Genomic DNA, 22,679 nt, shown 5'->3' on the forward strand with positions numbered 1-22,679 from the left:
TGCTACAGTCACCACAGCCCAAGCATAGTATCATCACAAGGCCCAGCATGCTTAAGCTAACCAGATAATTGAACAATTGCATCACAGTATAAATGAATAGAGCATTTTAATTGTATCTGAAGCACTCCATCAAGGGATGGAGCCGCCAAGTCAGGAACAATGCTCAATTGAGCCTAGTCATGTAAGTATAGCACACTGAAGAGCACACAGAAATACTGGCTCTTGTAAATTTACAAGATTATGCACACACAGGATACCCTAGTGGCAAGAGTTATCATAGGAGCAAGCCAGTAGGGCCATGAGCATCACTGGATGCTCATGAGCAATCACAGGAAGGCCACAGTAGGAGTATGGCATATAACAGTAGTGCATAGAGCAAAGTAAGAAGAGCAGCAGCAGCTAGCAAACCATGGCAGCAGCAGTAAGCACATCAGCATAGGCAACTCAGCAGTAGCACACGCAGTGGCGCAAAGCAACATAGCACAACAGAGCAGCAAGCACAGCAGAAGCAACAAGACAAGCCACGGCAAGCATCTCAATATGGAGATGCAAGCCGCAGACCGAGCAAGGCGAAGAAGATGAGTAAGACAGAGAGAGAGAGAGAGAGGCGAACGCACCTGGAGCGTAAGCACCACCGCGTGCCCATGGCGGCACAACGGCACGGCCGACCAAGGCAGCGCCGAGCCGCGGCCGAGCCAAAGCGCCGCGGGGCACGAACGCTCCAAGCACCACCACGGCGTGCCCACGGTAGCGCCATCGCGTCCGGAATCCCGGCGTGCGATGGAGCAACTCAAATCCGTGCGCCATGCGTGCGGATATGTTGGAGGCGAGCGGTGTGGGCGACGCGAGCCGATCGACGCGGAGGATCCGGTGCGCCGTCAAGCGGCGGTCATTTTGCGACCAACCACGCCGCCGGAGCCGGCCGGGGATGGCCGGATCAATTCGGCGACGACGACGGCGACGCGGGTCGCCAGAGCGACGGGAGAGGATTAGGGTTAGGTCGAGTGGCACGAGGGGGAAGGCGAGTGAGCGACCGCTCGGGTCGGTTGGACCCGAGCCGGCTTAGCCCAACCCGCTGGGCCACCCTGACAGTGGGCCCAGGGCAAATTTGGTATTTCACAAATACCAAATAAAACCGTAAACTTGGAAATTTCATAGAAATTAATTATAACTCCAAAAAAATAAATAAAAATATGAAAATGTATCAAGCATAAAATTCTCTACCTAAATAAAATATCAAAGAGAATTTTTGAAGACAATTAAGAATGGGTCTTAATTTGAGGATTTAAATAATCATTTAAATCACATATATATTTTTTAATAACAAAAATAAGTCTATTAATGCCTTTGGACTTCAAAACACCTTGACAACATTTCAAGGTTGGATTTACTCTAAATCAAGGATTCCCAAATCATTCTTAGTATTAACCTCTCATAAAATAGCAACGACATCGGAAGGGGGGGAAACAAACCCTAAAACTGAAATCATGCATTATTGCTTCTTTAACCATTGCCCTTATTGGACAATGATGCTATTTTTCAGAACAAGAGGACAAGGGTCAGTCCATACCTTCCAACTGCAGAACTTTGCAGTGTTCAGGCAAGTTCATCACTTGCTCATGTCATTTGATTATTTCTATCAAATTACTTGCAAAGTACTATGGTTATCACTATTGCATAAAAACCAAAAACCACTACTTTCATAATTATGAATCGACTATGTGGTGGGCAATGGAACCTTGGATTGTGTTGATATGGTGGAGGTTCCATTGCAAGGGTTTATATCCATCTAGGATTAAACAACAAATGTCGCCAATGATTCTTGTGCCGTAATATCCGTGTTAACCATAAGATCCGGAGTGGGACGGAGTAGTCAAAAGTGTTTCCACCTCTCGTTCATCAACGGATGCGCTTACCGTAGCGGCTTGTGTCCAGCGGAACAACTCGGAGGGTGGGGATCCCATTCTAATTCCCCACGGTAAAGCATTGCTTGCAGTAGTGGCTTGTGTCTTGCGGAACAACCTGGAGGGTGGGGATCCCATTCTAATTCCCCACGGTAATGTGGTCTATGATGGATTGCAGCTACCGGCGAAGGAGTTTGGTTAACGAGTCCCAAACCGTTGTCGTGGTCGGGGTCCACCCCGAAATTACGGGAATAATGGGACCGACGAGGACCCGTGGTCGGGGTATGCAACAAAGGGTGGGTGTTCGAGGTAGCGGAGGAACATGATTGGCTAGACCTTATACCGGGCCTCACACCGAAGGAAGTGTGGACGGGAAAGCTGCCCGGTTGGCACCAAGGTTAAGATCTCTTATGGGTAAAGCAACACACCTCTGCAGAGTGTAAAGAACCGTGACCTCGTCACTCCCCGGTTCCGGATTGAGGAACTGCGAACGCGGCCGGAAAGGAGCTCCATGAAGTTCTAGTAAACCGGTGAAGGCTGACGGACATAGCTCTTTGAAATAAAAGCAATCTCTTGAAGAAATGTTTGTCAAAACTTGCATTGGTATTGGACTTTCTGGTCTAATATCGTAGCTAGTGCATTAAACACCTCTTATCTATAATGAACTTGTTGAGTACGCTCGTACTCATACCACTCTTAAACCCCATGCTTAGATTGTCTGAACCATCTGGAGGAGGACAACGACAACCATGATGGAGCCGAGATCATCGGCTACGAGGAACCGACCTCTCGAGAGGAGTGGAAGGCGTAGACTACATCATCGTCTACGGATCCTGGGAGGCTTCCTGAGGAGAACAAGCCTAGGGATATCCGAGGAGTAGTAGTAGTATCCGAGCAGCGACAAACTCTTACTTGTAGCCGCTCGATTAAATAAATGTTTAGTTTAATGAGACAATGGTATTGTAAGTTAAGTTGGGTTCGCCTCGAACCCAGGAGTTATCCTCTTAGGACCCAAGAGGAGCTCCGAGACGACTTGTGTATGATGATTGTAATAATATGTGAATGAGTTATGGACCCCGCTATGTTCTGTTGTACTACTCGAGGGATGTAATATTTGCGGAATGGTACTTCGCGAATGTTATATCAACGATCGGCATACTACAACATGCAAGTGGTATGCGTGGTCACCACAGTTGGTATCGAGCAAAAGCTTTGACCTTAGGTTGGAACCTAGTAAATGGGACTAAAACGTTAGGAGTCAAATAGGATTAGTAAAGAGTTCTCTAAAAATATGGTGTATATTCAATTGAGAATACAACAACCATATCTTTTAGTGCGATAATTCTTTATGATCTCTATTATGATGCATTATTACTAATCTCATAATCTTTCTATTTCTACAGCCAACATGGCAAGTTCACGACCAGGGAGAAACGTGAAAGTTATGGATTCAACGCTGAACGAGTACCAGGGAGGACTTGCTCGATATCTTACGAGCCATGCTATTGGAATTTGGGTGTGATCCCCAGATTCCAGTAAAGAAGTACATGTTTTATGATGGTCCGGTGTTGGCCAAGTGCAGAGTAGGACTGCGACTTCCCGAATCTTTGGGATTGAGCGTAGTCATGCCAGCTGGGGAAGCGAGGACAACCAATACAGCCTACCATATAGCTGTTATGAGAGCCATACAGACATTCGGGAGCATAAGACGAAAGCGCTTATGGGTTCCGAATTCACCCACATTCCTCATATGGAGGAAGATAATGATCCCATGCTGAACCATTTCAAATATGCCAAAAGTAAACCCGCTGAAGCAGCCAAATATATGGACAACAGCCGTAACTTCATATCATTACTCTTTCAGGTTGAATAATCATCCGATAGGAGCTATTGATACGATGCTTGAGGAGTTCACCGAACCCAAGGAGGAGAGTAGGGGCAAAGAACCTATGGAGAATGTGGTACACACACCAGCTTACTCAGCCGGTGACTACATCGCTTTTGATCCACTTGCACGTGAACCTACACTCGTTACACCTGGGAACTATCTCGGGTAGTTCCTATGGGGATACGAAGGAGGCGAGGAATCCGGAAACAATCAGCGTTCCGAGACTCCAATCGAGAATTCCAGGGGTTGGCGTTGGGGAGATGATACGGGAACCCATAGTACTACTGCGTACTATGATGGAGAGATGAACGATGATGCCACAACCCAGAACCAGAGCTATCCTAGTAATGAAGGAGTGGATGGAGGATATCCGACACAGGTTGAGTCGGGTATGGGTTTTGGTAATCCTTATGGTGGGGCTACAGGAGAGTACACCCGATGGGTGGATTATGATGCACTCAACGATCGGTTCATGAACACCGATTTCTCCTTAGGATCATCATCGGACTCGGATTACAAGCCAACGGGGAGACCTTATGTTCCGGGGTCTATCGGAGGACGACACGTTCGACTGGATGGAAGCCTGGAATGTACCGAGAGTGAAGACTGATTAGAAGACCACCAAGGGAGGCGTGGCTATAATACACAAGTACCACGTGTATTATAGTTTGTAACATTTGTATAAATTTTGTACATATACTTTAATAAGTGAGTTTGCATACTCACATCGACTTGAGTTATGTAATAAGACCACTTATGTATGTAAATATATGGTATATGTTTTGTATGATTTGGATTTGCTTCTTGATTTCCATTGCGTGACTAGTTCCATGCACAATGTTGAGCTCGTGAAAACTTGCGCATGGAGTAATTATGAGTATCATCTTGTGTTGCGGAACTAGGGGAATTATGCTCGGGAACGTTAGGAAACGAGATCGAAGCGTAGCGCATGGAGCGCGAAGCAAAGGAGAAGGAAGAGGCTGAGGGTGCAGCCAGAGATCAGTTTCCACCACCACCACCACCCATGACGCAGCAAAACTTTATCCAGTACATGCAACTGGCAGAAGAGAGTCTCGAGCAGAAGGACAAGGCAATCCTGACCTATGTCAGGGAGTTTTCCAAGCTGTCCAGGTATGCGGTTGAGGAAGTTAATACCGAGGACAAAAAGAAAAAGAGATTTCTGAGGGGATTAAGTCCCCAGTTTAAAGTGCAGCTACGGATGATGAGAGCAACGGAATTCCAAGAGCTGGTGGATGCAGCCATCACTCTTGAAGATGACTTTAAACAACTGCAAGAAGAGAAGAGGAAGAAGGCCAAGTATGAGCCGAAGAGGTTTGTTAGTAACAAGCCTAACACCAGCTTGAGTTTCAAGCCCAGATACAACAACAACAACAACAGCAACTACTACGGTAGTAGGAAGAATCAAGCATTCCGGACTGCAAATCAAATAGTTTGCGTAGTTGTGGATTCACGAGGCACGTCGCTAAGGATTGCAAGAAACCAAGAATTATATGCTTTGGTTGTCGTCAGGAGGGGCACATGCTGAAGGATTGCCCCAAGAAGAATAGTGGAGGAGGTCAGTCAGGAGGAGGAGGAAATCGAGGAAACACCGGAGGGAGCTGGAAGAATAAGAAGCCCTTCGGCAAGCTGAATTGTACCAGTCTGGAGGAGGTGGTCAACTCGACCGTGCGGTGATAGGTACGCTCGGATACTCACTCATCCCGGCAAAGTACTCTTTGATACTGGTGCAACTACATCATTCATTTCTCAACAATTCATCACCAAACATGGGATTAGTTGCACTAAGTTAGATACAACCATAACCATACTTTCACGCGGGGAACGATATTAGTAACCCATGCCAAACAAAAACAAGTCATTATGATCAATAAGTGCGCGTTTGACGCGGACCTGTTCATTTTACCGATGAAGGACATTGATGTCATTCTTGGTATGAACTCGGTTAGAAGCTAATGGAGCATTGATCGACTGTGTAAACAAGACGGTGTCTTTGAAAAGTCCCGATGGAAGTAGAATGATCTATCAAGGAGACAAACACACACAGATTGAAGTTGAACTACAGCTGAATAGCATGAAGGAGGTGAAGTTAGAAGATATCCCTGTAGTAAATGAATTCCAGGATGTGTTTCTGTGAATTACCCGGTATGCCACCGGATAGGGAGATAGAATTCACTATCGACCTAATTCCAGGAACAGCTCCGATTGCTAAAGCACCATATAAGATGGGGCCTAAGGAATTGAAAGAACTGAAGGAGCAACTGGATGACTTGGAACAAAAGGGCTTCATTCAAGAAAGTGTTTCACCATGGGGATCACCTGTGATCTTCGTGGATAAAAGGGATGGAGGAAGAAGGATGTGCGAGACTACGAAATCGAACAACGTCACAATCAAGAACAAGTATCCACTTCCAAGAATACAAGATCTATTTGATCAGGTTAGAGGAGCGGGAGTCTTTTCCAAGATTGATCTAAGATCCGGTTATCACCAGATAAAGATCAAGAAGGAGGACGTTCCGAAAACTGCCTTTGTCTCAAGGTATGGACACCATGAATATCTTGTAGTACCTTTTGGATTAACCAATGCCCCAGCAATATTCATGAATCTCATGAATAAGATCTTCATGCCATATTTAGACAAGTTTGTCATCGTATTTATCGATGATATCTTGATATATTCCAAGAACAAGGCAGATAACATGCCGAACATTTGAGGTTAGTGTTGCAAACACTGAGGGAACACCAACTCTATGCCAAATTCAGCAAGTGTGAATTTTGGTTAGACCAAGTGGAATTTCTTGGTCATGTCATTAGCAAAGATGGAATCGCTGTCAACCCGAGCAAGGTAGCAGCAGTTTTAGAATGGGAAGCACCCAAGACTGTCAAGGAAATCCGAGGATTCCTAGGAATGGCAGGATATTATCGGAGATTCATTGAAGGATTCTCCAAGATAGCAGGACCAATGACAAAGCTGTTAAGAAAGAACACACCATTCGTGTGGTCAGAGGAGTGTGAGAAAAGTTTTCAAACTCTAAAGGAAAAACTCACCACGGCACCGGTGTTAGCAGTTCCGGAAGTTGGCAAGGATTATACCGTGTACTGTGACGCATCCAAGCACGGATTGGGTTGTGTACTCATGCAAGATCGGAAAGTGATATCTTATGGATCGAGACAACTCAGACCTCATGAAGTGAATTATCCAACACACGACTTAGAATTAGCAGCGGTCGTATTCGCACTTAAAACATGGAGACATTTTCTCTATGGAGCTAAGTGTGAGCTCTATACAGATCATAAAAGCCTCAAATATTTCTTCACTCGAAGGAACTCAATATGAGGCAGTAAAAGATGGCTAGAATTGATTAAGGATTATGATCCGACAATCAATTACACACCAGGGAAGGCTAATGTTGTAGCAGTACGCCCTGAGTAGAAAGAGTACCGGAGGAGTGGAACAAGAAATATCACCGGAATTGAGGAAGGAAATAAGCCAAGCCCAAATACAACTTTGGGAGAAGGAAGCCCATGAAGGATTATCGGCGTTGCAAGTAGCCGATGAGTTGAATGTCAACTTGAAGAATGAGATAATGATGGGTCAGCTGGACGATCCATTCATTGTAGAAGAGATGAGGAGAATAGATGAGGGAAGACCATCGAATTTCATCGTGGAGAATCTGGATCATTATGGTTCCGTAAAAGAATTTGCGTTCCTGATATTGCTGAAATTAAGGAAGTAATACTCCGAGAAGCTCATCAAACACCATATTCCATACATCCGGGAAGTACAAAGATGTATATGGATCTAAAGGAACTATTCTGGTGGAATAATATGAAGAGAGAGATAGCACAATATGTTGCGGAATGCCATACCGTCAGCCGAGTGAAGGCTGAACATCAGAGTCCGGCAGGGAAGTTACAACCTCTACCTATTCCAGAATGGAAATGGGAGGAAATAGGGATGGATTTCATCACCGGACTACCCATGACCAATAAAAAGAAGGACATGATATGGGTAATCGTGGACCGGTTGACGAAAAGTGCACACTTCTTAGCAGTAAATCAACAGGACAAAGGAGAGAAACTCATTGATCTTTACATCAAGGAGATCGTGAGTAAGCATGGAGTACCTAAGAAGATAGTATCGGATCGAGGATCCGTGTTCACATCAGCATTTTGGAAGCAACTCCACGAAGCTTTGGGATCCAAATTGGATTATAGTACCGCTTATCACCCACAAACAGAGCGGACAAACTGAGAGAACCAATCAGATCTTAGAAGATATGCTTAGGGCTTGTGCCCTAGACTTCGGAGGATCATGGGAGGAGCATCTACCTTTAGCAGAGTTTTCATACAACAATAGTTATCAAAGTAGCATTAAGATGGCACCATTTGAAGCTCTGTATGGAAGGAAGTGTAGATCACCCATATGTTGGTATGAAGCCGGAGCAAGCAAAGAGTTCAACCCTGATTATGTCAAGGAAAAACAACAAATCATTGACATTATCAGAGACAGGCTCAAGATAGCCCAGAGCCGACAAAAGAGTTACGCCGATCAGAAGAGAAGGACGTGGGAGCCACAAGTTGGAGACATGGTATATCTTAAGGTAAGCCCGATGAAAGGACTTCAGAGATTCGGAGTAAAAGGAAAATTGAGCCCTAGATACATAGGACCTTTCAAGATACTGAGCCAGAATCGTGGTTTAGCTTTTGAATTGGATCTACCTGGAAGGCTAGCTCAAGTTCATAATGTATTCCATGTGTCGCAACTCCGAAAGTGTTTGAAGACCCCAGATGAACCAATATCACATGATGAGCTGGAATTACAACCAGACTTGACATACATCGAGAAGCCAGCCAAGATTCTCGAGGAAAGCTGGAAACAACTCGGAAATAAGGCGATCAAGTATTGCAAGATACAATGGAAGCATCATCCCGAGAGGGAAGCCACCTGGGAAAAAGAGGAAGACCCGAGGAAAACATACCCCGAGCTCGTTCGGGTATTACAACCACAACTTCGGGACGAAGTTTTCTTTAAGGGGGAAAGGCTGTAATGTCCCAGGTTTAGAGACGATCGAGGGGTAGATTTTAGAAAGGGATGTGCATTGCATAGTAAATTCTGGGGAAATTTCGCGCTTTTAAACAAAAACTCGCATCGAAGGGGGACAAGTTTCTCTCTCGACACCCTACAGGGTTAGGGTTTCGAGAGTGCGACAAACTTGCTTCTCACTTCACTAGTTTAGGGTTTTCGAGAAGAGAGGGGAGAGTTCACATGATTGAATTCTAAATGTTATGACATGATTGAATTCAAAACAAGGTTGAATTTGAATTTCAAATTCAAACATTAAATAATTACTTAAATAATTCAATTGAGGGAATTCATTAAGTAAATGATCAATAATAAATAAGATGAACAATTATATTAAAGTAAAGCTCATTAGAGAAAACTTTGAGCTTTATTGATAATCACACACATGATACAATGTCATTACAATATTCAGAATAAATATATGAATTTACAACACATCACAAGAATTGAAGAAATAGAAAAAAAAGAAAAAGGAAAATTACAAGTCAATTAAATGTCCTAAACTACATTGTTGATCATCATGTAATTCTTGCTCAAGAAGATCTTGATCTTCATCTTGATCATCACATTATCCCTCGCACAAATCAAAGCAAAAATAACACAGATTAAGCCAAGTGGCAAAGCCACTTGGCAAGGTTAAAAAAGAAATGGAAAATTGTGGATATGGATCAGCTCTGCCGAGCCGATCATCTCCAAACCAAGTTCAGAGCATCAGGTGCACACACACACAGCCACACTGCTCACCACGCAGTGTGCATGCTCAACAGAACACACAGTCAGGGAGAGTCACCAAAGTGACCAGGCCAAGCTGTCGACCAGAGAGGGCAAGAGGGCATCATATATAACCTTTTTGAGCCAAACCCTAGCTCATTCATCTAGCAGGCATCTTGGTAAGTCGTTGGCAAACAAGAACACTTAGAACAGGAAGAACACATAGCCAGAATTTCATCCAGGAACAGCTCAAGTAAAGAACTCGTTTCTCGTTGAGAAGTAAACCATGAAGTAGATCAAGCACAAGCCACAAGGAGGAGCAGGGCAAGCCAAGAAAGCAGACATGGAAGCAAAACCTCTACACCAACACACCATTTTCTAGGAGCTGGAGTGAGGTATAAACAGATCAACCCGAGCAAAACCAAGTTTTGCTCATAAATAAGCATACAATGCATCACAGGAACACAGAAGGGTAGAATACCCGCATTGTATCATCATCCGGCTACCAAGTCAGCTTGGTGCAAGCAAAAATGGGTGAAGCCAATAGGAAATCACCAAGGGAACACCGGCTATACCAAAACAATGGCATAACCAAGGCAATCCAAGCAAGGAAGTGATCCTATCTATTCAACCAAAGCCACCTAGCACCTACAACCTAGCACACCATCGATAGATAGACAATATGTGTCTATTCTTGTTTGTCAACATCAAAGATCACTCGGAAATCCAACAAAGAATTACCCAGTGATGTATTCACTAAGCCATAGCAAGCCAACAAAGGTGGGAGCTACCTAAACAGAGAATGAATTGTTGTCAAGGTCACCTCAACCACTGAACCAGCCCAAATTAATAAGTCATGCACAGATATCATCACCCAGGTGGGTTCAAATAGGGGCTAGGGTTCCCAACCACTGTGGGCATCCATCTAGCTCTATCACATTTAATAGGATGATCACAACTGCAGAGTGAGTTCACATCACTTATCCACTTCAAGTAAGATTCAGGCAAATACGTATAAGTGAACTAAGCAAATAAATCAAAACACCAGAGCTTTGCGATGAATCATTGGATCATCTGCAAGCAACAGCAGATGCTTAAGCCAAGCAATAGTACACACCAGTGCTAAGCCTGTATGAAGCACAAACAAAGACTGGTGAGCACCAGTGAATTACAGAGAGAAACACACACTTGCTCACAAGCAAACAATGATCAATTAACCATCAAAGCATCATTTGCTCTTGCTACAGTCACCACAGCCAAGCATAGTATCATCACAAGGCCCAGACAGCTTAAGCTAACCAGTATAATTGAACAATTGCATCACGGATAAATGAATAGAGCATTTTAATTGTATCCGTAAGCACTCCATCAAGGGATGGAGCCGCCAAGTCAGTAACAATGCTCAATTGAGCCTAGTCATGTAAGTATAGCACACTCGAAGAGCACACGAAATATCGGCTCTTGTAAATTTACAAGATTATGCACACACAGGATACCCTAGTGGCAAGAGTTATCATAGGAGCAAGCCAAGTAGGCCATGAGCATCACCGGATGCTCATGAGCAATCACAGGAAGGCCACAGTAGGGAGTATGGCATATAACGATGAGTGCATAGAGCAAAGTAAGAAGAGCAGCAGCAGACCTAGCAAACCATGGCAGCAGCAGTAAGCACATCAAGCATAGGCAACTCAGCAAGTAGCACACGCAGGGCGCAAAGAACATAGCACAAGCGAGGAGCGAGGCAAGACACAGAAGCAACGCACGAGCCACGGGCAAGCATCTCAATATGGAGATGCAAGCCAGCAGCTGAGCAAGGCGAAGAAGATGAGTAAGACAGAGAGAGAGAGAGAGAGGCGAACGCACCTGGAGCAGAAGCACCACCGCGTGCCCATGGCGGCACAACGGCACGGCCGACCAAGGCAGCGCCAGGGCCGCGGCCAGGCCGGGCGTCGCGGGGCACGAACGCTCCGAAGCACCACCACGGCGTGCCCACGGTAGCGCCATCGCGTCCGGAATCCCGGCGTGCGATGGAGCAACTCAAATCCGTGCGCCATGCGTGCGTATATGTTGGAGGCGAGCGGTGTGGGCGACGCAGGCCGGATCGACGCGGAGGATCTGGTGCGCCGTCAAGCGGCGGTCATTTTGCGACCAACCACGCCGCCGGAGCCGGCCGGGGATGGCGGGATTAACTCGGCGACGACGACGGCGACGCGGTCGCCGCGAGCGACGGGAGAGGATTAGGGTTAGGTCGAGTGGCACGAGGGGGAAGGCGAGTGAGCGACCGCTCGGGTCGGTTGGACCCGAGCCGGTTTAGCCCAACCCGCCGGGCCACCCCGACAGTGGGCCTGGGGGCAAATTTGGTATTTCACAAATACCAAATAAACTGTAAACTTGGAAATTTCATAGAAATTAATTATAACTCCAAAAAAATAAATAAAAATATGAAAATGTATCAGCATAAAATTCTCTACCTAAATAAAATATCAAAGAGAATTTTTGAAGACAATTAAGAATGGGTCTTAATTTGAGGATTTAAATAATCATTTAAATCACATATATATTTTTTAATAACAAAAATAAGTCTATTAATGCCTTTGGACTTCAAAACACCTTGACAACATTTCAAGGTTGGATTTACTCTAAATCAAGGATTCCCAAATCATTCTTAGTATTAACCTCTCATAAAATAGCAACGACATCGGAAAGGGGAAACAAACCCTAAAACTGAAATCATGCATTATTGCTTCTTTAACCATTGCCCTTATCGGACAATGATGCTATTTTTCAGAACAAGAGGACAAGGGTCAGTCCATACCTTCCAACTGCAGAACTTTGCAGTGTTCAGGCAAGTTCATCACTTGCTCATGTCATTTGATTATTTCTATCAAATTACTTGCAAAGTACTATGGTTATCACTATTGCATAAAAACCAAAAACCACTACTTTCATAATTATGAATCTGACTATGTGGTGGGCAATGGAACCTTGGATTGTGTTGATATGGTGGAGGTTCCATTGCAAGGGTTTATATCCATCTAGGATTAAACAACAAATGTCGCCAGTGATTCTTGTGCCGTAATATCCGTGTTAACCATAAGATCCGGAGTGGGACGGAGTAGTCAAAAGTGTTTCCACCTCTCGTTCATCAACGGATGCGCTTACCGTAGCAGCTTGTGTCCGGCGGAACAACTTGGAGGGTGGGGATCCCATTCTAATTCCCCACGGTAAAGCATTGCTTGCCGTAGCAGTTGTGTCTTGCGGAACAACCGGAGGGTGGGGATCCCATTCTAATTCCCCACGGTAATGTGGTCTATGATGGATTGCAGCTACCGGCGAAGGAGTTTGGTTAACGAGTCCCAAACTGTTGTCGTGGTCGGGGTCCACCCTGAAATTACGGGAATAATGGGACCGACGAGGACCCAGGGTCGGGGTATGCAACAAAGGGTGGGTGTTCGAGGTAGCGGAGGAACATGATTGGCTAGACCTTATACCGGGCCTCACACCGAAGGAAGTGTGGACGGGAAAGCTGCCCGGTTGGCACCAAGGTTAAGATCTCTTATGGGTAAAGCAACACACCTCTCGCAGAGTGTAAAGAATCGTGACCTGTCACTCCCTGTTCCGGGATTGAGGAACTGCGAACGCGGCCGGAAAGGAGCTCCATGAAGTTCTAGTAAACCGGTGAAGGTCGACGGACATAGCTCTTTGAAATAAAAGCAATCTCTTGAAGAAATGTTTGTCAAAACTTGCATTGGTATTGGACTTTCTGGTCTAATATCGTAGCTAGTGCATTAAACACCTCTTATCTATAATGAACTTGTTGAGTACGCTCGTACTCATACCACTCTTAAACCCCATGCTTAGATTGTCTGAACCATCTGGAGGAGGACAACGACAACCATGATGGAGCCGAGATCATCGGCTACGAGGAACCGGACCTCTCGGGAGGAGTGGAAGGCGTAGACTACATCATCGTCTACGGATCCGGGGAGGCTTCCGGAGGAGAACAAGCCTAGGGATATCCGAGGAGTAGTAGTAGTATCCGAGCAGCACAAACTCTTACTTGTAGCTGCTCGATTAAATAAATGTTTAGTTTAATGAGACAATGGTATTGTAAGTTAAGTTGGGTTCGCCTCGAACCCAGGAGTTATCCTCTTAGGACCCAAGAGGAGCTCCGAGACGACTTGTGTATGATGATTGTAATAATATGTGAATGAGTTATGGACCCTGCTATGTTCTGTTGTACTACTCTGAGGGATGTAATATTTGCGGAATGGTACTTCGCGAATGTTATATCAACGACTGGCATACTACAACATGCAGTGGTATGCAGGGTCACCACACGCCGTTGCCGGGGAGATCAAGACACGCTGCAAGGGGAGTCTCCACTTCTCAATCTCTTTACTTTGTTTTTGTCTTGCTTTATTTTATTTATTACTTTGTTTGCTGCACTTATATCAAAACACAAAAAAATTAGTTGCTAGCTTTACTTTATTTGCTATCTTGTTTGCTATATCGAAAACACAAAAAAATTAGTTTACTTGCATTTACTTTATCTAGTTTGCTTTATTTACTATTGCTAAAATGGCCAACGCTGAAAATACTAAGTTGTGTGACTTCACAACCACAAATAATAATGATTTCTTATGCACACCTATTGCTCCACCTGCTACTACAGCAGAATTCTTTGAAATTAAACCTGCTTTACTGAATCTTGTCATGAACAATCAATTTTCTGGAATTAGTTCTGATGATGCTGCTGACCATCTTAATAATTTTGTTGAACTATGCGAAATGCAAAAATATAAAGATGTAGATGGTGATATTATTAAACTAAAATTGTTTCCTTTCTCATTAAGAGGAAGAGCTAAAGATTGGTTGCTATCTCTGCCTAAGAATAGTATTGATTCATGGACTAAATGCAAGGATGCTTTTATTGGTAGATATTATCCCCCTGCTAAAATTATATCTTTGAGGAGTAGCATAATGAATTTTAAACAATTAGATACTGAACATGTTGCTCAAGCTTGGGAAAGAATGAAATCTCTGGTTAAAAATTGCCCAACCCATGGATCGACTACTTGGATGATCATCCAAACCTTCTATGCAGGACTAAATTTTTCTTCGCGGAATTTATTGGATTCAGCTGCTGGAGGTACCTTTATGTCCATCACTCTTGGTGAAGCAACAAGGCTTCTTGATAATATGATGATCAACTACTCTGAATGGCACACGGAAAGAGCCCCACAAGGTAAGAAGGTAAATTCTGTTGAAGAATCCTCTTCCTTGAATGATAAGGTTGATGCTATTATGTCTATGCTTGTGAATGATAGGACTAATATTGATCCTAATAATGTTCCGTTAGCTTCATTGGTTGCACAAGAAGAACATGTTGATGTAAACTTCATTAAAAATAATAATTTCAACAACAATGCTTATCGGAACAATTCTAGTAATAACTATAGGCCATATCCTTATAATAATGGTAACGGTTATGCTAATTCTTATGGGAATTCTTACAACAATAATAGGAATTCACCCCCTGGACTTGAAGCCATGCTTAAAGAATTTATTAGTACACAAACCGCCTTTAACAAATCTGTTGAGGAGAAGCTCAATAAAATTGATATTCTTGTTTCTAGAGTTGATAGTCTTGCTTACGATGTTGATCTTTTGAAATCGAAAGTTATGCCTAATGAGAATCATCATAATAAAATTGTTACTACAGCAAATGCCATCCAAGTTAGAATTAATGAGAATATAAGATTAATGGCTGAACTGCGTGCTAGGTGGGATAGAGAAGAAAATGAAAAACTAGCTAAAGAGAAGAATATAGCTAAAGTTTGGACTATTACCACCACTAGTAATGCTAATACTACACATGTTGCTGCACCTCCTACTCATACTAATAAAAGAATTGGTGTTAGCAATGTTTCCACTTCTAATGCAAAGCGCGAAAAGCTGCTGAAAGCTGCTAAAACTGCTTGAAGCCACTGCGATAAAGCTGCTGAAATTTTTCCAACATTGGGGATGATGATCCCATTGCTTTAGATTATAATGGTTTGAATTTTGATGATTGCCACATCTCTGAAGTTATAAAGTTCTTGCAAAAACTTGCTAAAAGTCCTAATGCTAGTGCTATAAATTTGGCTTTCACGCATCATATTACAAATGCTCTCATAAAAGCTAGAGAAGAGAAACTAGAGCGCGAAGCCTCTATTCCTAAAAAGCTAGAAGATGGTTGGGAGCCCATCATTAAGATGAAGGTTAAAGATTTTGATTGTAATGCTTTATGTGATCTTGGTGCAAGTATTTACGTTATGCCGAAGAAAATTTATAATATGCTTGACTTGCCACCGCTGAAAAATTGTTATTTGGATGTTAATCTTGCTGATCATTCTACAAAGAAACCTTTGGGTAAAGTTGATAATGTTCGCATTACCGTTAACAATAACCTTTTTCCCGTTGATTTTGTTGTCTTGGATATTGAATGCAATGCATCTTGTCCAATTATATTGGGAAGACCTTTTCTTCGAACTGTTGGTGCTATTATTGATATGAGGGAAGGAAATATAAAATATCAATTTCCTCTCAAGAAAGGTATGGAACACTTCCCTAGAAAGAGAATGAAGGTACCTTATGATTCTATCATTAGAACAAATTATGATGTTGATGCTTCATCTCTCGATAATACTTGATACACACTTTCAGCGCCTAGCTGAAAGGCGTTAAAGAAAAGCGCTTATGGGAGACAACCCATGTTTTTACCTACAGTACTTTGTTTTTATTTTGTGTCTTGGAAGTTGTTTACTACTGTAGCAACCTCTCCTTATCTTAGTTTTGAGTTTTGTTGTGCCAAGTTAAGCCGTTGATAGAAAAGTAAGTACTAGATTTGGATTACTGCGCAGTTCCAGATTTCTTTGCTGTCACGAATCTGAGCCCACTGCCCTGCAGGAAGCTCAGAAAATTATGCCAATTTACGTGCATGATCCTCAGATATGTACGCAACTTTCATTCAATTTGAGCATTTTCATTTGAGCAAGTCTGGTGCCATTTTAAAATTCGTCAATACGAACTGTTCTGTTTTGACAGATTCTGCCTTTTATTTCACATTGCCTCTTTCGCTATGTTGGATGAATTTCTTTGATCCACTAATGTCCAGTAGCATTATGCAATGTCCAGAAGTGTTAAGAATGAGTGTGTCACCTCTGAATATGTCAATTTATATTGTGCACTAACCCTCTAATGAGTTGTTTCGAGTTTGGTGTGGAGGAAGTTTTCAAGGATCAAGAGAGGAGTATGATGCAACATGATCAAGGAGAGTGAAAGCTCTAAGCTTGGGGATGCACCCGGTGGTTCACCCCTGCATATATCAAGAAGACTCAAGCGTCTAAGCTTGGGGATGCCCAAGGCATCCCCTTCTTCATCAACAAATTATCGGGTTCCTCCACGAAACTACATTTTTATTCGGCCACATCTTATGTGCTTTTTCTTGGAGCGTCGGTTTGTTTTTGTTTTTGTTTTGTTTGAATAAAATGGATCCTAGCATTCACTTTATGGGAGAGATACACACTCCGCTGTAGCATATGGACAAATATGTCCTTGGTTTCTACTCATAGTATTCATGGCGAAGTTTCTCCTTCGTTAAATTGTTATATGGTTGGAATTGGAAAATGATACATGTAGTAATTGCTATAAATGTTTTGGGTAATGTGATACTTGGCAATTGTTGTGTTCATGTTTAAGCTCTTGCATCATATGCTTTGCACCCATTAATGAAGAAATACATAGAGCATGCTAAAATTTGGTTTGCATATTTGGTTTCTCTAAGGTCTAGATAATTTCTAGTTTTGAGTTTGAACAACAAGGAAGACGGTATAGAGTATTATAATGCTTTCAATATGTCTTTTATGTGAGTTTTGCTGTACTAGTTCATCCTTGTGTTTGCCTCAAATAACCTTGCTAGCCTAAACCTTGTATCGAGAGGGAATACTTCTCATGCATCCAAAATACTTGAGCCAACCACTATGCCATTTGTGTCCACCATACCTACCTACTACATGGTATTTTCCAGCCATTCCAAAGTAAATTGCTTGAGTGCTACCTTTAAAATTCCATCATTCACCTTTGCAATATATAGCTCATGGGACAAATAGCTTAAAAACTATTGTGGTATTGAATATGTAATTATGCACTTTATCTCTTATTAAGTTGCTTGTTGTGCGATAACCATGTTTATCGAGGAACGCCATCAACTCATTGTTGAATTTCATGTGAGTTGCTATGCATGTTCGTCTTGTCCGAAGTAAGGGCGATCTACACTGAGTTGAATGGTTTGAGCATGCATATTGTGAGAGAAGAACATTGGGCCGCTAACTAAAGCCATGTTCCATGGTGGAAGTTTCAGTTTTGGACAAACATCCTCAAATCTCTAATGAGAAAAGAATTAATTGTTGTTGAATGCTTAAAGCATTAAAAGAGGAGTCCATTATCTGTTGTCTATGTTGTCCCGGTATGGATGTCTAAGTTGAGAATAATCAAAGCGAGAAATCCAAATGCGAGCTTTCTCCTTAGACCTTTGTACGAGCGGCATAGAGGTACCCCTTTGTGATACTTGGTTAAAGCATATGTATTGCGGTGATAATCCAGGTAGTCCAAGCTAATTAGGACAAGGTGCGAGCACTATTAGTACACTATGCATGAGGCTTGCAACTTATAAGATATAATTTACATGATGCATATGCTTTATTACTACCGTTGACAAAATTGTTTCATGTTTTCAAAATCAAAGCTCTAGCACAAATATAGCAATCGATGCTTTTCCTCTATGAGGACCATTCTCTTTACTTTTATGTTGAGTCGAGTTCACCTATTTCTCTCCACCTCAAGAAGCAAACACTTGTGTGAAGCTGTGCATTGATTCTTACATACTTGCTTATTGCACTTATTATATTACTCTATGTTGACAATATCCATGAGATATACATGTTACAAGTTGAAAGCAACTGCTGAAACTTAATCTTCTTTTGTGTTGCTTCAATACCTTTACTTGAATTATTGCTTTATGAGTTAACTCTTATGCAAGACTTATTGATGCTTGTCTTGAAATGCTATTCATGAAAAGTCTTTGCTTTATGATTCACTTGTTTACTCATGTCATACACATTGTTTTGATCGCTGCATTCTCTACATATGCTTTACAAATAGTATGATCAAGTTTATGATGGCATGTCACTCCAGAAATTATCTTTGTTATCGTTTTACCTGCTCGGGACGAGCAGAACTAAGCTTGGGGATGCTGATACGTCTCCAACGTATCGATAATTTCTTGTGTTCCATGCCACATTATTGATGTTATCTACATGTTTTATGCACACTTTATATCATATTCGTGCATTTTCACGGAACTAACCTATTAACAAGATGCCGAAGTGCCGATTCTTCGTTTTCTGCTGTTTTTGGTTTCGAAATCCTAGTAAAGAAATATTCTCGGAATTGGACGAAATAAAAGCCCGGAGGCCTATTTTCTCACGAAGCTTCCAGAAGTCCGAAGGAGAGACGAAGAGGGGCCACGGGGCGCCAAACCCTAGGGCGGCGCGGCCCCCTTGGCCGCGCCGGCCTGTGGTGTGGGCCCCCCGTGCCGCCTCTTGACTTGCCCTTCCGCCTACAAATAGCCTCCGTGACGAAACCCCCGATGCCGAGAGCCACGATACGGAAAACATTACCGAGACGCCGTCGCCGCCGATCCCATCTCGGGGATCCTGGAGATCGCCTCCGGCACCCTGCCGGAGAGGGGAATCATCTCCCGGAGGACTCTACACCGCCATGGTCGCCTCCGGAGTGATGAGTGAGTAGTCTACCCCTGGACTATGGGTCCATAGCAGTAGCTAGATGGTTGTCTTCTCCCCATTGTGCTATCATTGTCGGATCTTGTGAGCTGCCTATCATGATCAAGATCATCTATATGTAATTCTATATGTTGCGTTTGTTGGGATCCGATGAATAGAGAATACTTGTTATGTTGATTATCAAAGTTATGCTTATGTGTTGTTTATGATCTTGCATGCTCTCCGTTATTAGTAGATGCTCTGGCCAAGTAGATGCTTTTAACTCCAAGAGGGAGTACTTATGCTCGATAGTGGGTTCATGCCTGCATTGACACCGGGACAGGTGACGGAAAGTTCTAAGGTTGTGTTGTCTTGTTGCCACTAGGGATAAAACATTGATGCTATGTCTAAGGATGTAGTTGTTGATTACATTACGCACCATACTTAATGCAATTGTACGTTGCTTGCAACTTAATACTTGGAGGGGTTCGGATGATAACCTTGAAGGTGGACTTTTTAGGCATAGATGCGGTTGGATGGCGGTCTATGTACTTTGTCGTAATGCCCAATTAAATCTCACTATACTCATCATGATATGTATGTGCATTGTCATGCTCTCTTTATTTGTCAATTGCCCAACTGTAATTTGTTCACCCAACATGCTTGTTCGTCTTATGGGAGAGACACCTCTAGTGAAGCTGTGGACCCCGGTCCAATTCTCTTTACTTGAAATACAATCTATCGCAATACTTGTTTCTACTTGTTTTCTCTGCAAACAATCATCTTCCACACAATACGGTTAATCCTTTGTTACAGCAAGCCGGTGAGATTGACAACCTCACTGTTTCGTTGGGGCAAAGTAGCTTGGTTGTGTTGTGCGGGTTCCACGTTGGCGCCGGAATCTCGGTGTTGCGCCGCACTACATCCCGCCGCCATCAACCTTCAACGTGCTTCTTGGCTCCTCCTGGTTCGATAAACCTTGGTTTCTTTCTGAGGGAAAACTTGCTGCTGTGCGCATCATACCTTCCTCTTGGGGTTGCCCAACGAACGTGTGAAATACACGCCATCACAGGGCTGAAGGTATCCTCATAGTCAACACCATAACGTTGTTTGAACCCCTTCGCAACCAGACGAGCCTTGTAGCGCTCAATAGTCCCGTCAGCATGTTTCTTCACCTTGAATACCCATTTGCAATCAATAACATTGACAACTGGCCTTGATGGAACTAAGGACCATGTGTTATTCTTGAGAAGAGCCTGATACTCAAGCTCCATGGCCTGCCGCCAATGTGGAATCTGCATGGCTGCAGAGTAGTGACGAGGCTCAGCAGTAGGATCAGCAACAGCCTGAGACAGGCACGCAGCAAGCCAAGCAACAGTCCCATCAGTGCGCTCCTTGGGACGAGAGATGCCGCTCCTACTACGCGTGTGAGGTCGAGAAATCACAGGCGCAGCCGCAGGTGAAGTAGACGCCGACACCGTGGTCACAGGGGACGAGGTAACCGGCGACGACGTCGCAGGTGATGGAGGAGCAGGCGACGTGGCCACTGGGGATGGCGGCCCATCCTGCGTGGGAGACGGTGAGCGGGGCGACGGCCCAGCTGGTGGAACGGGCGGCGAGCCGGGAGGCGTCGCCTGGGGGGCCCAGCCGGAGAGGCGAGTGGCGTGACGGGAGGCGTCGCCTGGGGCGATGGCCCAGGGGTGGGCGACGCGGGGCGCGACCCAGCTGCGGCAGACGGCGGGCCAGGCGCGGTCACAAGCGCGGGCAGCGGCACAGCGACCGAGGGGGCTGCATGCACCATGCAGCGCGCCCCTTGATCGACGTGAACAGTGGCAGCGGGAGGAGCCGAAGAAGAATCCTCGAGCACCTCAAGTCGAGCACCTCGTCCAACACCTGCACCATGGTTAGGAAGCAAAACAGAAGAATACGCAACATCATCAAATTGACCAGGCAAAGTAGGAGAAGACACCAAGGGCTATGGAGTGGAAACAGGTGGAACTTGAGGCGCAAAGGGAAACAGGTTTTCGTCAAAGACAACATCACGAGAGATATAGACACGATTAGATGGGACGTGGAGACACTTGTACCCTTTATGCATGGAACTGTAGCCTAGGAAAACACACTGTTTGGACCGGAACTCCAGTTTGCGACTGTTGTAGGGGCGTAGGTGTGGCAAACACGCACAGCCAAACACTTTGAGAAAGGTATAGTCTGGAGATTCATGCAACAAAAGCTCAACAGGTGTTTTCATATGAAGGAGACGGGTAGGGAACCTGTTAATGAGGAAATAAGCTGTAGTAAATGCGTCGCTCCAAAAGCGAAAAGGAACAGATGCATGCGCAAGAAGGGTTATGCCAGTTTCAACTATGTGACGGTGTTTACATTCAGCAACGCCATTCTGTTGGTGAGTATGTGGACAGGCTACACGGTGTGCAATACCATGCTTCTGAAAGAAAGAACTAAGATTACGATACTCACCCCCCAGTCAGACTGAACATGAACAATCTTTTCTTTGAGGAGCCTCTCTACGTGACTTTGAAATTGCAAGAAGACATTAAACACATCAGACTTGCGTTTAAGAAGATAAATCCATGTAAAGCGACTATAAGCATCAATAAAGCTGACATAATAGTTATGACCACTTACTGAAGTTTGGGCATGGCCCCATACATCTGAATAAATGAGCTCAAGAGGAGTTTTGGCTACATAATTTGACACTAAAAAGGGTAACTGATGACTCTTGCCTTGCTGACAGGCATCACAAACTGTAGGTTCCTTATTACTAAACACAAATGGGAGATCATGACGACGAAGCACCATGTTAAGCTTCATGCACTAACCAGCTATTCCAAAAGACCGATCTGATGGAAAGAGCTAGGCAATTCACTTATAGTTTAACATCCCCTCTCACGTACGTGTGAGGCAGCGGAGACAAGTCTGTTAGTGTATGTAATATCCTTGTATAATACCGGTATAGAGTAGTACTCTACCCGGTATTATACCCCCTCTGTATTGCCATGTGTGGGGCTATTCCACACCTATATAAACACGTAACTGAGCCCAGGGAGAGGGCATCGTCCCCGCATAACCTCGACATGGTATCAGAGCCCCCTTCCTCCACGACATCCAACGCCGTCTCTAGAAATCGCCGGCGATCGCCGAGCCTCCAAACAACCAGAAAAGAACCCCCTCCGGCTGCCGCGTTGAGATCCTCCGCCGCTGTCGTCAACAACCACAACAAAACCAAA

Source organism: Lolium rigidum, chromosome 3 (assembly GCF_022539505.1).
Source record: "Lolium rigidum isolate FL_2022 chromosome 3, APGP_CSIRO_Lrig_0.1, whole genome shotgun sequence".
In the NCBI taxonomy this organism is placed as follows: Eukaryota; Viridiplantae; Streptophyta; class Magnoliopsida; order Poales; family Poaceae; genus Lolium; species Lolium rigidum.